Source organism: Cherax quadricarinatus, chromosome 90 (genome assembly GCF_038502225.1).
Source record: "Cherax quadricarinatus isolate ZL_2023a chromosome 90, ASM3850222v1, whole genome shotgun sequence".
Taxonomy (NCBI): Eukaryota; Metazoa; Arthropoda; class Malacostraca; order Decapoda; family Parastacidae; genus Cherax; species Cherax quadricarinatus.
Genome location: NC_091381.1, coordinates 7,994,164 through 8,007,503, shown reverse-complemented (window position 1 = coordinate 8,007,503; position 13,340 = coordinate 7,994,164).

The following is a 13,340-nucleotide window of genomic DNA, read 5'->3' as shown; positions in this document are numbered from 1 at the left end:
CTGGTGCTTTCGATCGGGTGTGGCACCAGGGCCTCTTAGCAAAACTTCAAGCACTGGGAATTGCAGGCTCTACGCTATGTCTCCTCAGTGATTACCTTCATGGTAGATCTCTAAGTGTAGTTCTCAATGGAACGGAATCAGCAAGACATCCTATTGGGGAAAGTGTTCCACAAGGAAGCGTGCTGGGACCATTGTTATGGAATGTCTATTCAACGACCTTCTTCATCTCATCCCAGAATCACATGCATATGCAGATGACTGTACACTGACATTCACTTATCCAAGAGAAGAAATGACAGCTGCTCTAAGCTACATCAATCACCAGCTATGAGCTATATCAGCTTGGGGAAATAGATGGCAAGTAACATTTGCACCTAAGAAAACGTAAATGATGATCGTCTCTAGGAACCATGATGGTAATGCTGGTGCAGTAGTAAGGATGAATGGGAGGGTGTTGGCACCTGGAGAAGAAGTTGATATTCTTGGGGTGAAATCTGACTCCAAACTAACCATGAAAAACCATGTTGTAAATCTAGCAAACAAGGCAGCCAGGAAGCTTATAACACTTCGCCGTTTCTCGCATCTGCTTGACAGTAGGGGTTGCAATATTCTGTACGAGGCACAAGTATGCTCACACCTTGAGTATGCTCCACTTGTTTTACATTTTGCAAACATGTCTCAAGTCTTCTCAAGCGATGCCTCAGCAATTGCTGCTAGTACAACCATTGATGCATCAGTTCACAATTCGAGTAATCCTTTATCAAACAATAGACACACTCAGACTTCTAGCCTGCGTGATCCGTATGATGCTATGCCATTGTTCAATGGTAACCCAGACAAGCTAGAAGGTTGGTTTACCTCTGTTTGAGCCAGATCTAATGCTTCAGTAGATGGTCTTCCATCTGAGAGTTGTTTAATCAGTATCGGAAAGGAGAGTCTAGCCCTTTCTCCAGCCGCCTCACATGTGTTTAACTTAATTCGTATGAAGGACTTTCAAGACCTAACCAGGTGGCAAGATTATGAACAGTTAATTCGCAACTATCTTGAGCCGGTGCGAGAAACCGATCCTTTTGTTGTTCTCAAAGAATTAGTGTGTACAGCTCCGAGGCCAGAAGAGTCATTAGATGAGTTTGCCCTTCGTCTTAATAACCTAATGTCCTCATTCGTCAAAGCAGGTAAAAATTCCAAGTACCTTAAAGATAATGATAAACCAGCCCTTGAAGGGTTTGCTAAATTAGCAGCATTCGGAGATATCAAACAACTAATGCCACCGACATCTATGTATGTGTACAATTCAAGTCCTCTAAATGCTACTATGGGACCGCTCGCAGCTCTCATCCATGTATGAAATTTGTGTCCCGAGGGAACCTTCCCTTATCGTAAGTCTACGCATACCACTTTGTCTACTCCTGTACTTCCTCTAGTTTGTGCTACTACCAAAACTCCCAACCTTAATCACTCGTGTCCATCATCCAACGCTAGTGTTAAGAGCCATCATTCCCATAGCACCCATAGCATGTATAGTACCTATAGTCAAAGAACTTGCTACAATTGTGGTTACCGTGGCCATATTGAAATTAATTGTCCTGATAGTCACCCTAAGAGGCATCGTACTGATGATGAGTACCAGTCAGATCTTCCCTACTGTACTTATCAAAGAATACATGGACATGACACATCTGAGTGCAATGCTCTCTACAACCTGCAGTACTCTAGATCTTTCCATGGCCGTTCCAACCGCAGAGCCAGAAGAGGAAACAGACATCGTGGTTCTCAAACTAACCAGAACCAGGCTTATTCTTCCAATTCGTTGAAATCCGAGCGCCCCAGTCTACTCGTCCAGTCGGGACAGTAGGTGATAACGAGTACACCATCCCAGTTCAAAATTCCTATGAAGCCTTAGCCAGCCTTGAGAATGACAACCTCGCTGTTGATGTTGCTTCACACGTCTCTGACGTAGAGGAATTTGGGGATGAAGTAGAAAATGCCAACCCACATTTCTGTTTGCACATAACTCCTAATGAAACGATTTGTCCTTTAGTACAAGCTTCTATCCATAATGCACCCGTTCATGTGTTCATGGACTCTGGTGCGCAAGTTAATATCATCAGGTCTAGCTTGTTTAAAGAGAAGCAGCTACGACGCGTTCCTCATTGAACCAACTACTGTAACCTCCCTTAGTGGAGTAGCTGGTTCCCTTCTGTGAGTCCGAGGTCAGACTTCGCTCACCTTTTCTATCCAGGGTAGATACTTTACTGCTGCTTTTCTTGTTGTCGACCAGATTACTTTCCCTGGTGACCTACTGTGATTTGCTTCCATGTGAGACTTACGCATTGTACTCGACGCTTACCGATGGCATGCCCAAATTGACGACTTGATCATTCCATTTTGGGGTTACCAGCTTGGATCAGAAATCTGCCATACTGCCGCAGAGTATGATGTATGGATTAAGTCCTTACAAGCCAATGCATTTTCCAGTAGCGTACCCAAGCGGTCAGGCACTAGTAACTCTGTCACTCCCATCTGTGTTCCACCTACACCTTCAGACATGCAAGATAGTGTTCCGTTGCCTCAAGTGTCCGGGGACACTCAGCACTCAGACTGCCTTGAGTGCACAGACTATCCCTGCAATGACTGCTAGTTCAAGTAGTAGTTTCTCCACAGGGGATGCCTTGTCAGAAAACGATTACTTGAAAGTAGTAATGCCATCTCTTGTTGATGTCACATGCCGTCTGCAGGAAGACGTCTCTGTTGCGGCTAGTGCTCTCACTAGAGTGTCTGTTTTTGTTCCTAATGTTCCAGATGGTGATTCCTGCAAGGTCAAGGGTTCATTTGTTGAACCTTCCTTACACGTTGTAAGTGACAGTAATTCCATTTATTCCTTGCTAACACTTCGGGTCACAGTGTTCGTCTCAGAGCAAATATCAATCTCATTTACCTAGTTCACTATCCTTACCCTGTTCAAGTACAGGATGACATGTCACCTGACCAGTGGGTCGGTGCTATTTCAACAGGGGAGACCTCATCCACTCCACTGGATCAATCCATTCCACCAGTTGAGGAGAAAGACTTAGCTCCCACTGACTTCCCAGACGAAGTCAAGCGTTTGTTGACTTTGTTGAACAAACGTTGTAAAGCCATTGCCTTACCAGGTGAGAAGATGGGTATAACGAACTTATTGTCCCATCGTATTCCACTTGAACCTGGTACTAGACCTATCTATATACCTGCATACAGAATGCCTCATTCCCAAGTAGCTGTCGCAGAAGAACTGATCAATCAAATGCTCGATGATGGAGTTATTGCACATAGCAATTCACCCTGGAATGCACCCTTAATCCTAGTGCCTAAGAAGGACGGCACTTGGTGCCCGGTGATTGACTTTAGGAAGTTAAATGTGAAAACTATTCCAGATCGCTTCCCACTTCCTGTACTAGGTGATCTTTTACGCAGCATTGGAGATAACAAAGTCTTCTCGACCCTGGACTTGTTACAAGGGTTTTGGCAAGTCCCTCTTCATGAGGACAGCCAAGAGTTAACCGCATTCTCTACTCCCACAGGTCATTGTCACTTCCTTCGAATGGCTTTTGGATTACGATCTTCTTCTATCACGTTTTCTAGACTCATGACCAATATCTTTAGAGGTCTTATAGGTAAAGCACTTATGGTGTACTTAAATGACGTAATCGTCATGTCCGAAGACGTGGATACACACCTGAAAAGACTTGATATACTACTTGGTAAGCTTGAAGAAGCCAATTTAAAGATCAAACTGTCTAAATGTCAATTTTTCAGATCAGAAATTAAGTTTCTGGGTCATGTACTCACTCCTAGAGGGGTTACCACTGATCAAAGTAAAGTAACGGCAGTACTAAATTTTCCAACTCCCAAAACTGCTGATGCTGTAAGATCCTTTGTGGGTCTAGCAGGTTTCTACAGATCTTTCATTGCTAATTTTTCTTCAATAGCAGGTCCGCTAACTGAATTACTTAAGAAAGATGTTCCTTTTGTTTGGACCTTCCGTCAAGAAAGAGCATTCCAGACACTAAAAGAAAAGCTAACGTCCACTTCTATTTTGAAATTCCCAGATTTTTCTAAGCCCTTCTATCTGACAACTGATGCTAGTTCAATTGGCATAGGTGCCGTACTAGCTCAGAAGACTGATAGCAAGTACAACGCAGTTGCATTTGCTAGCCGAGTTCTTACGAAAGCTGAACGTAATTATACAGTAATGGAGCAAGAAGCTTTAGCAATAGTATGGTCTTTGAAGCACTTCCGAGACATTATTTACCAGTACCCTGTTCATGTCTTGACAGACCATGCACCACTGATACAATTATTCCAGAATAAACAACCTACTGGAAGGTTAGCCAGATGGACCTTGACTATCCAAGAGTTCAATCCTACCTTTGAACACTTACCTGGCAAGTCAAACGTAGTCGCAGGTGCTTTATTGTGACACGTTAGTGTAGTTACTGCAGATTCTCCATTTACTGCCGAGGATGTCAAGAATGCCCAAAGAACAGATCCCATGTGGTCTGGTGTGATTCAATTCCTGCTCCAGGAAGATCTTATTCTGACTGTGAAGCCACCAGCACCCATTAGTGACTTTGTAATGAGCCAAGAATTACTGTATCGAACAGCTGAGTTGGGTACTCAAAGTAGAAGAGTGTACCAGTTAGTAATTCCACAGTCACTAGTGAACGTAGCTCTACAGCTAGTTCACGATGCACCAGGTGTTGCACACCCTGGTATGGATCGTTCTGTGAAACAAGCCAGAATGAAATACTTTTGGCCACGCATGGCAACTGACATTTCCGAGTATGTTAAGAAATGTAGTGTTTGTATGCAACATAAAGGAAATGTCAATGGTCCTAATCCAATCCAAGTGTACCCAACCACTAGCGAACCGTGGGAAAGAGTTGCCCTTGACTTGTTAACCAATTTTAAATGTTCCCTCCAAGGCAACAAACATCTGTGTGTTATGGTAGACCATTTCACCAGATATTGTGAGTTAGTTCCTATTGCAGATAAGACTGCAGAGACAGTAGCTAAAGCATTTAAAGAACGCATTATCTGCAGGCATACCACCCCTAAGTCCTTAGTAACAGATAATGGAGGTGAATTCTGTAATGAGATTCTTGAAAATTTGTGTACTTTATACAAGATCTCTAAATCCACCATTGTTCCTCATCATCCTGCCAGCAATGGGTTAGCCGAAAGAACCAATAAGAAAGTACTTGATGTCCTGAGAGCCACTATCAACCCCAATAGTGAAACTTGGGATGAAGTCATACCAGATGTTCAATGTGCCATAAATTCTGCTTACAATGCTTCCATAGGTGATACTCCACATTATGCATTGTATGGTGTAGACAAGCGTTTACCCTATGAGTTGTTATATTCCACTCCGAAACCTAATTACAATCCTGATGATTTCGTAGCAACTCGTACCAGTGTTTTTAGAAGAATCCGTGAAACACTTCATAAATCAACAGCAGAATTTACTAGAGTAACTAATAGCCGTGCTAAGCCATCAAAAGTTAAAGTAGGTTCAAGAGTAATGCTGACAAATTTCAACAAAACATCCGAAATGCCTAAGCTCGATCAAAAGTTTGTCGGTCCTTATCGAGTTGTAGAGCATATCTCTGGCAATAAGTATAAGGTTAGAGAAATTAGTACGGGTAAGTACAAAGAATCGCATTTAGATCATATGAAATTAGTATGCGATGTTGATGATATTGCTACCCAGACTAATGTGACAGATGCTGAAAATCCTCTTGACTCTGTACCCTCTACCTCAAATACTCAGTCAGATATTCAACCTGAATGTCGTTACTCCTTGCGTACTCGACAAGTAATGAGAAACCCACAAGTATCTTTTGTAGATACTCGTTCAGATCTTCCTCAGTCAAGGCATGTGTTAGCCATTGCAGAGGAATTCGATCCTCCCAGAGATGATAACCATTCTGCATATGTAATTCTCACCCTCGCAAAATTGAGTTTAAATGTACATAGTCTGTATAACTAGTTGTCCGAGATGAAGGAAATTGTCAACTGTTTGTTATTAACTGATCAGTTTTTTCAGAATTTTTTTTTTCGTGTTCACGTTCCCTCCTGTGGCATGCAAAGAGTACGTAACCTTTATGCGGCGCATGTACACACCCTCATTTACAGGCTATCTCCCCCAACCAGCGAACCAGGTTGCTGAGAGTTGATGGGCCCCGTCGTTCAACTAGTGACCAGGTTCCAGCCAATAAGAAGATGGTTTTGGCAATCGCAGAGGTTATGTGGGTACCACTCTCCTGTCTGCCCTTGTCATTCTCATTCTAGAGCTGGTTGAAGCACAGTCTGCTATCTTGTGGCTTCTATTTCTGCTTTGCTTACCGTGGAGTGCACTGTACTTATCACTGTACATAGTGTACATATTGCTGTTCTAAATTGGTGAAGGATAATATAAGTCTAAACTTTTTCTGCTGTGTTTATTTTGCTCCCTTTACACCCAGGATAACAGGCCATTTGGATTCCTGGGTTGTAATATGGGTAGCCTGTCCGAAAGCTGGAGCTGGACTTAGAGAAACGGTTGAGCTTAGGGTGAAGCTCGTAGCAGGAACATTGTGCAGCTTGCTGTCTGGCATTGCATTAGCTTTGCCTACGCTTTACAAATTTTGCATGTCAGTTGCTTTGTTATGGTCAGCCTTGCTATTGTGTGATCGTTCAACAGCTCGCTACTAGCTTGTTCGGTGTGCTCGCTTCGCTACGGTCAATCTTCTAGAACAGTGTAGCTGTCTGCCATTGCTTTACAAATTTTGCTTGTCAGTTGTTACTAGACTGTTCGGTGTAGAGACTTTTGCAGTCAGCTTTGCTTGTATGCATATTCTGCAATCGTACTGTGCATAGCTAAGCATGTTCTGCAAATTAACGTGTTATGTTGGGGTATTCTGCAATCGTACTGTGCATAGCGAATAACTTATGCCACCTAGACGAGTCAGACGTCTGGTGTCGGCATATACTTTGCATAACCTACCTAAATTGTCCCTACAGTGTTGTTGGAAAATTGCTCATTCCACTGGCATTAAATACAAACGCACTCTCACAGCTGCGCAACTGCATTCACTGATTGCTGACAAACTTAAAGAAGAAGAGATGGCACATCAGACTCCTCCCTCTACTGGAGCTAGGGCAAAAACTACTATGTTCTCACAGGAGGAAGATGATACACCTACGGAGCAAAATGGTCAGTATAGTGCAGTTGGGTTGTCTCAAGGTGAATCAGCGTCATTGGCACTTGAGCTGGCAAAAATCAATCTTGAGCAAACTAGGGAACAGAGAGCATTCGCAAGGGAAGAATTTGATAGGGAAAGAGAAAGGAGGCAGTTTTCACATTCTGTAAAAAATTTTAGTTTACAGAAAGCAGTACAGTTTGTTCCCCACTTCAATGAGGCCTAACCAGAACAATTTTTTGAAAGCTTCGAAAATCAGGCTCGAGCCTTGAGGTGGCCGGAACAGCATTGGGCATCGTTGGTTCATACAGCATTGTTTGGTAAGGCACAGGAATTTACGTCAGCATTAAATGATGCTAAATTTTCTGATTATCAAGTAGTGAAGACAACAGTGTTGGGAGCATATACATGTATCCCAGCCAAATATAAAAAACTTTTCAAACTAAGCAGGCGGTAGCTTGGTCAATCCCTCGTGGATTTTGTAAGACAGCAAACCAAAGCTTTTACCAACTGGTATAAAGCAAGTGGTGTCTCTACCTTTGAGGAGCTGGTACAGTTTATTCTGATTGATAACCTGCTGGAGTCTGTGGGACCAGAGGTTCGAGTCTTTCTGCAGGATCGTGACTTAACCACTGCATTGGAGGCAGCCAGGTTGGCTGATACCTTCGAAACTAACCGCTCCTTGTCCGAGCGGTCCTGTCTCTCTTTTCAACAGCCTGGCATGAGCAGAGATCGTCAACCTTGGAGAATGAAGTGCCAGCCGGAGGGAGAACGTCTACGTCAGCCAACTAAGTCACCTGGTGAGCCACGCTTCTCAACTTATGGTCTACCTGCTGAGAGACAAACTACTCAACATGGTGCATCTCGACAACAGTATCCAGAGAGACACCAGCCAGAGCGACACCAGTTGCAACGTCTGCAGGGAGTAAAGGGCAAGCCTGTCGTCTGCTTCCTCTGTAACAAAGTAGGTCATATCCGTCCCAACTGCCCCCATAAACCCCACACACCCTAGTAACAACCCATTGGTCTTAAAAATCTCTAATATCCCTAGTAACATGTCCCCGAGAGAAGGAGAAAAAGGTATGGCCCCCTTATTATTGCAAGAGTCTTATTTCCCTTCAGGAAAACTCAGAAACAACTGAAGTAAAGACCTTTAGAGATACTGGAGCATATTGCTCACTTGTAAGAGAAGGAATATTACCCCTTTCAGAGAACACTTCCTTGAATTCCTCTGTTTTATTGGAAGCATTTGGAGGAGCTATATATTCTGTCCCTTTGCATAAAATTTATGTACAGTGCAAATATTACACTGGGTACTTGACTGTAGGTGTCTCAAAAGGATTCCCCATGAAAGATGCCATGTTATTACTGGGTAATAACATTTCTACTGCTAGTGCGTGTCCTGAATCTATAATGATTAATTCTTCTCCAGTGTTGGCCATAACTCGGGCAACATCCCAAGGGTTGTCTGGAGAGAATGTTGACCTATCCTTGGACGACTCCGATCTCGGAATAGCCACGTTGTTTTATGAGGCACACCAGCCGGAGCCTCGTAAATCAAGTGAACAGACCCCGATCAAGCCTTCCTATTCCCAGGTTGCAGGATTGCCAGATGTCTCTGTTTCCATGCCCGAGGGACTGTCCTTCCGGGAGGAACAACGAAAGGACCCTTCTTTAAAATTCGCTTTTCAGGCAGCCATGGGTAAATCCTCTTTGGGTCATCCGGTCAAGTATGAAGTTAAAAACAATTATTTGATCTGCACTGAGACTGGTAAGGAGATAGAGGACCGGCAATTGTATGAAAGGTTAGTGGTTCCAACCAAGTTTAGACCTCAAATATTAAATATAGCTCATAATACTTCATTAGGAGGTCACTTAGGAATTACTAAAACCTTGTATAGAATCACAAAAGAATTTATTGGCCAAAATTAAAGAAAGATGTGAAGAATCATATCAGGTGTTGCCGAGAATGTCAGCAAGTAGGGAAACCTGGACATTCCATTAAACCTGCACCTCTCCAACCTATACCTGCTGATGGAGAACCTTTTGCAGATTTAATTATAGATTGTGTAGGTCCACTACCTAGGTCAAAGTCTGGAAATCAATATTTATTTACGATTATGGATAAAGTAACCAGATATCCTGAAGCAATTCCCATGCGCAGTATTAATACTAAAGCTATTCTCAAAGCTTTAACAAAATTCATTTCTTGTTTTGGCATTCCTAAAACTATTCAAAGTGATCAAGGTACTAACTTTACTGCCAAAGCATTTAGGGAAGTATTAACTAGGTTAGGGATAATCCACAACTTATCCACTGGCTTCTATTTCTGCTTTGCTTACCATGGAGTGCACTATACTTATCACTGTACATAGTGTACATATTGCTGTTCTAAATTGGTGAAGGATAATATAAGTCTAAACTTTTTCTGCTGTGTTTATTTTGCTCCTTTTACACCCAGGATAACAGGCCATTTAGATTCCTGGGTTGTAATACCTCTGTATTGTGAGAATTTGACAGTAATGATCTGAGTGTGCACCAGATGCCTTTGCTGTTAATTTCACCTTGTATATATATATTTATTACACAAATAACCCGCACATAAAAGAGAGAAGCTTACGACGACGTTTCGGTCCGACTTGGACCATTGACAAAGTCACACTAACCAGAAGTGGAGCAGGACGGCTATATATAGGCAGGAAGAGGTGGTGGTAGTAGTAGTAGTAGTACAAAAATGGTGGCTGGATGGTGAAATGTCTACGATAGGGATGCCCGGGTGTTGCTCATTTGTCTTAATTTCATTTTGTCGGTATTACATACCATTCTTGTACTACTACTACTACTGCTACTACTACCACCACCTCTTCCTGCCTATATATAGCCGCCCTGCTCCACTTCTGGTTAGTGTGACTTTGTCAATGGTCCAAGTCAGACCGAAACGTCGTCGTAAGCTTCTCTCTTTCATGTGTGGGTTATTTGTGTATCGTTCCAGTCACGGTATTGTGCCTTTTTTGTTATTTATATACTTATTCTTCCTCAGAATCCGTAGAGTGCATGAATACAGATCGATCGATCAATTCCATCCATATTGTACAATGAATTGTTCTTATAAGTCATAATGCATTACGTTAAAAGTGATTATGTTAACACCCATTACGTAAAACTCATTATGTTAGCATCCATTATGATACCATCCATTAGTTCTAAGTTATATATGTCTTTGTTATTGTATAGAATCAGCTCAGAACCACCTGCCTGTTCAGCCTATAGCATAGCAGTGTATGTCGGGACGACATACATAACATGACCGAGCTGTCAGCATAGTTGCTGTTCCCCCTTATATGTGTTGTATAGCGTATCATAGTACCATCCATGTGCTTTATATAGAAGATCCCTTTTAGGCCGAGTGACTGTTTGTGTGACGTCACGGGATGCTCATGTGTACGTTCGTACCTCTGCCTTCCCCTCAGTCGGCAGATAGACATCCAGGTATTGACACGGCAGGCTGGGCTCATCTCTTCCTTACCACAGTCTGACAATATAGCGTTACCATCCAACAAGTGTGTCTACCTTCAACCCTCAAATCTCCTTTAAGAACCCCTACGACAATGTGGGTGGCCTTACTGTTATGTACAAGGTCAATATTGTCAAAGTATCACACTTGGATCCACTTCGAGGACAGCGTGAAACAAGCTTTAATGCCACAAGAGGGGCAGAAAGCAGCAACTTCACTCTGGCTGTACCCTTCTCCAGAACATCACTCCATCTGAAATCATATATACCCAGGATGACTCGAGTATGGAACACATTTGTACAGCATAATGATGTCAATGAGATAAAGTCAGTTGATCAAATGAAAATGCTGGCCCACAGATGGCTTCAACTTCATCCTGTTCCCTACTTGTATGTCTCGTAACAATAAAAATGCTTTAAAATGAGCTGTTGTAGGTAACAGCTCTTAGCTTGCCAATAAAGTTAGGAATCCTTAACCTGTAAATAATTTGTCAATAAAACTAGGGATCCTTAACCTTGTCAAACCCTGTGTAAAAAAAAAAAGAAAAAAAAAAGAGAGAGAGAGAGAGAGAGAGAAGGGTACACGAAGTGCCCCTAGGAATACCAGTGCCCATAGCCAGAAGGAAAAAACACTCCACAAGCACTGATATTATAGTAGCCTAAACGAAATTAATGTGGCAATAATCACGTGGCAAATATCATAGCGGTATATGACCAAACTTTTTGTTATTGTCACGTTTATTTCGTTTAGGCTGCTACAATATCAATGCTTGTGTTTTTTTTTTCTAATGCTATATATTCATTCTTCTGGCTATGGGCATTGGTATGTACCCTTCTCTCTCTTTCTTTTTTTTTTTTTTACACAGGGTTTGACAAGGTTAAGGATCCCTAGTTTTATTGACAAGCTATTTACAGGTTAAGGATTCCCAACTTTATTGACAAGCTAAGAGCTGTTACCTACATCAGCTCATTTGAAAGCATTTTTATTGTTATGAGACACACAAGTAGGGAACAGGATGAAGTTGAAGCCATCTGTGGGCCAGCATTTTCATTTGATCAACTGACTTTATCTCGTTGACATCATTATGCTGTACAAATGTGTTCCATACTCGAGTCATCCTGGGTATATATGATCTCAGATGGAGTGATGTTCTGGAGAAGGGTACAGCCAGAGTGAAGTTGCTGCTTTCTGCCCGTCTTGTGGCATAAAAGCTTGTTTCACGCTGTCCTCAAAGTGGATCCAAGTGTGGTACTTTGGCAATATTGGCCTTGTACATAACAGTAAGGCCACCCACATCCCTCATGTGTTGAAGGCTCTGCTGAAATGACAGATCTATCCAGGATGGGTCCAAGCGAGAGATGAGACGTTTTGCTCTGTTCTCTACTCTGTCAAGCAGTCGCAGATGAGAGGAAGGGGGGCAGGCAAACCAAGAAAGTGGAGCATACTCAAGGTGTGAGTGTACTTGTGCCTCGTACAGAATCTTGCAACCCCTGCTGTCAAGCAGATGCGAGATACGGCGAAGTGTTGTAAGCTTCCTGGCTGCCTTGTTTGCTAGATTTACAACATGGTTTTTCATGGTTAGTTTGGAGTCAAATTTCACCCCAAGGATATCAACTTCTTCTCCATGTGCCAACACCCTCCCATTCATCCTTACTACTGCACCAGCATTACCATCATGGTTCCTAGAGACGATCATCATTTGCATTTTCTCAGGTGCAAATGTTACTTGCCATCTATTTCCCCAAGCTGATATAGCTCTTAGCTGGTGATTGATGCAGCTTAGAGCAGCTGTCATTTCTTCTCTTGGATAAGTGAATGTCAGTGTACAGTCATCTGCATATGCATGTGATTCTGGGATGAGATGAAGAAGGTCGTTGAATAGACATTCCATAACAATGGTCCCAGCACGCTTCCTTGTGGAACACTTTCCCCAATAGGATGTCTTGCTGATTCCGTTCCATTGAGAACTACACTTAGAGATGTGCCATGAAGGTAATCACTGAGGAGACATAGCATAGAGCCTGCAATTCCCAGTGCTTGAAGTTTTGCTAAGAGGCCCTGGTGCCACACCCGGTCGAAAGCACCAGCAATGTCCAGTGCTACCACACAGCTGACTTTGGATTCATCCAGTGACTGGTGCCACTTAGTGGAGAGGTGTAACAACAGATCAGCAGCAGAGTAACCTTTCCTGAAGCCATATTGACGATCACAAAGTAGTGAGTGGTAGTCAAAAAACTCTGTCATTTGTCTTGAGATTATTGTCTCAAGGATCTTGCCAGTGATTGACAGGAGTGATATTGGTCTGTAGTTGCTGATTTCTGCTCTGCTCTTCTTTTTGTGAACAGGGGCTACATTTGCCTCTTTCCACAGAGAAGGCCATTTACACTGTACTAGGCAGTGCTGAAAGATGCGAGTTAGAGGTACTGCTAGCTGGTCTGCACATCTTCTCAGCAATCTTGGGCTCAACTTGTCTGGGGCCACAGAAGGAAATGCACCTCCTCCTGCCTTATTGTCACCACTGACAGTTTTGACACAGTTCTTGCAGCTAGCCAAGGAGGGTCCCTTGCTGGATCAGGAACTTGCATTTTGGTAGCAAAATGTTC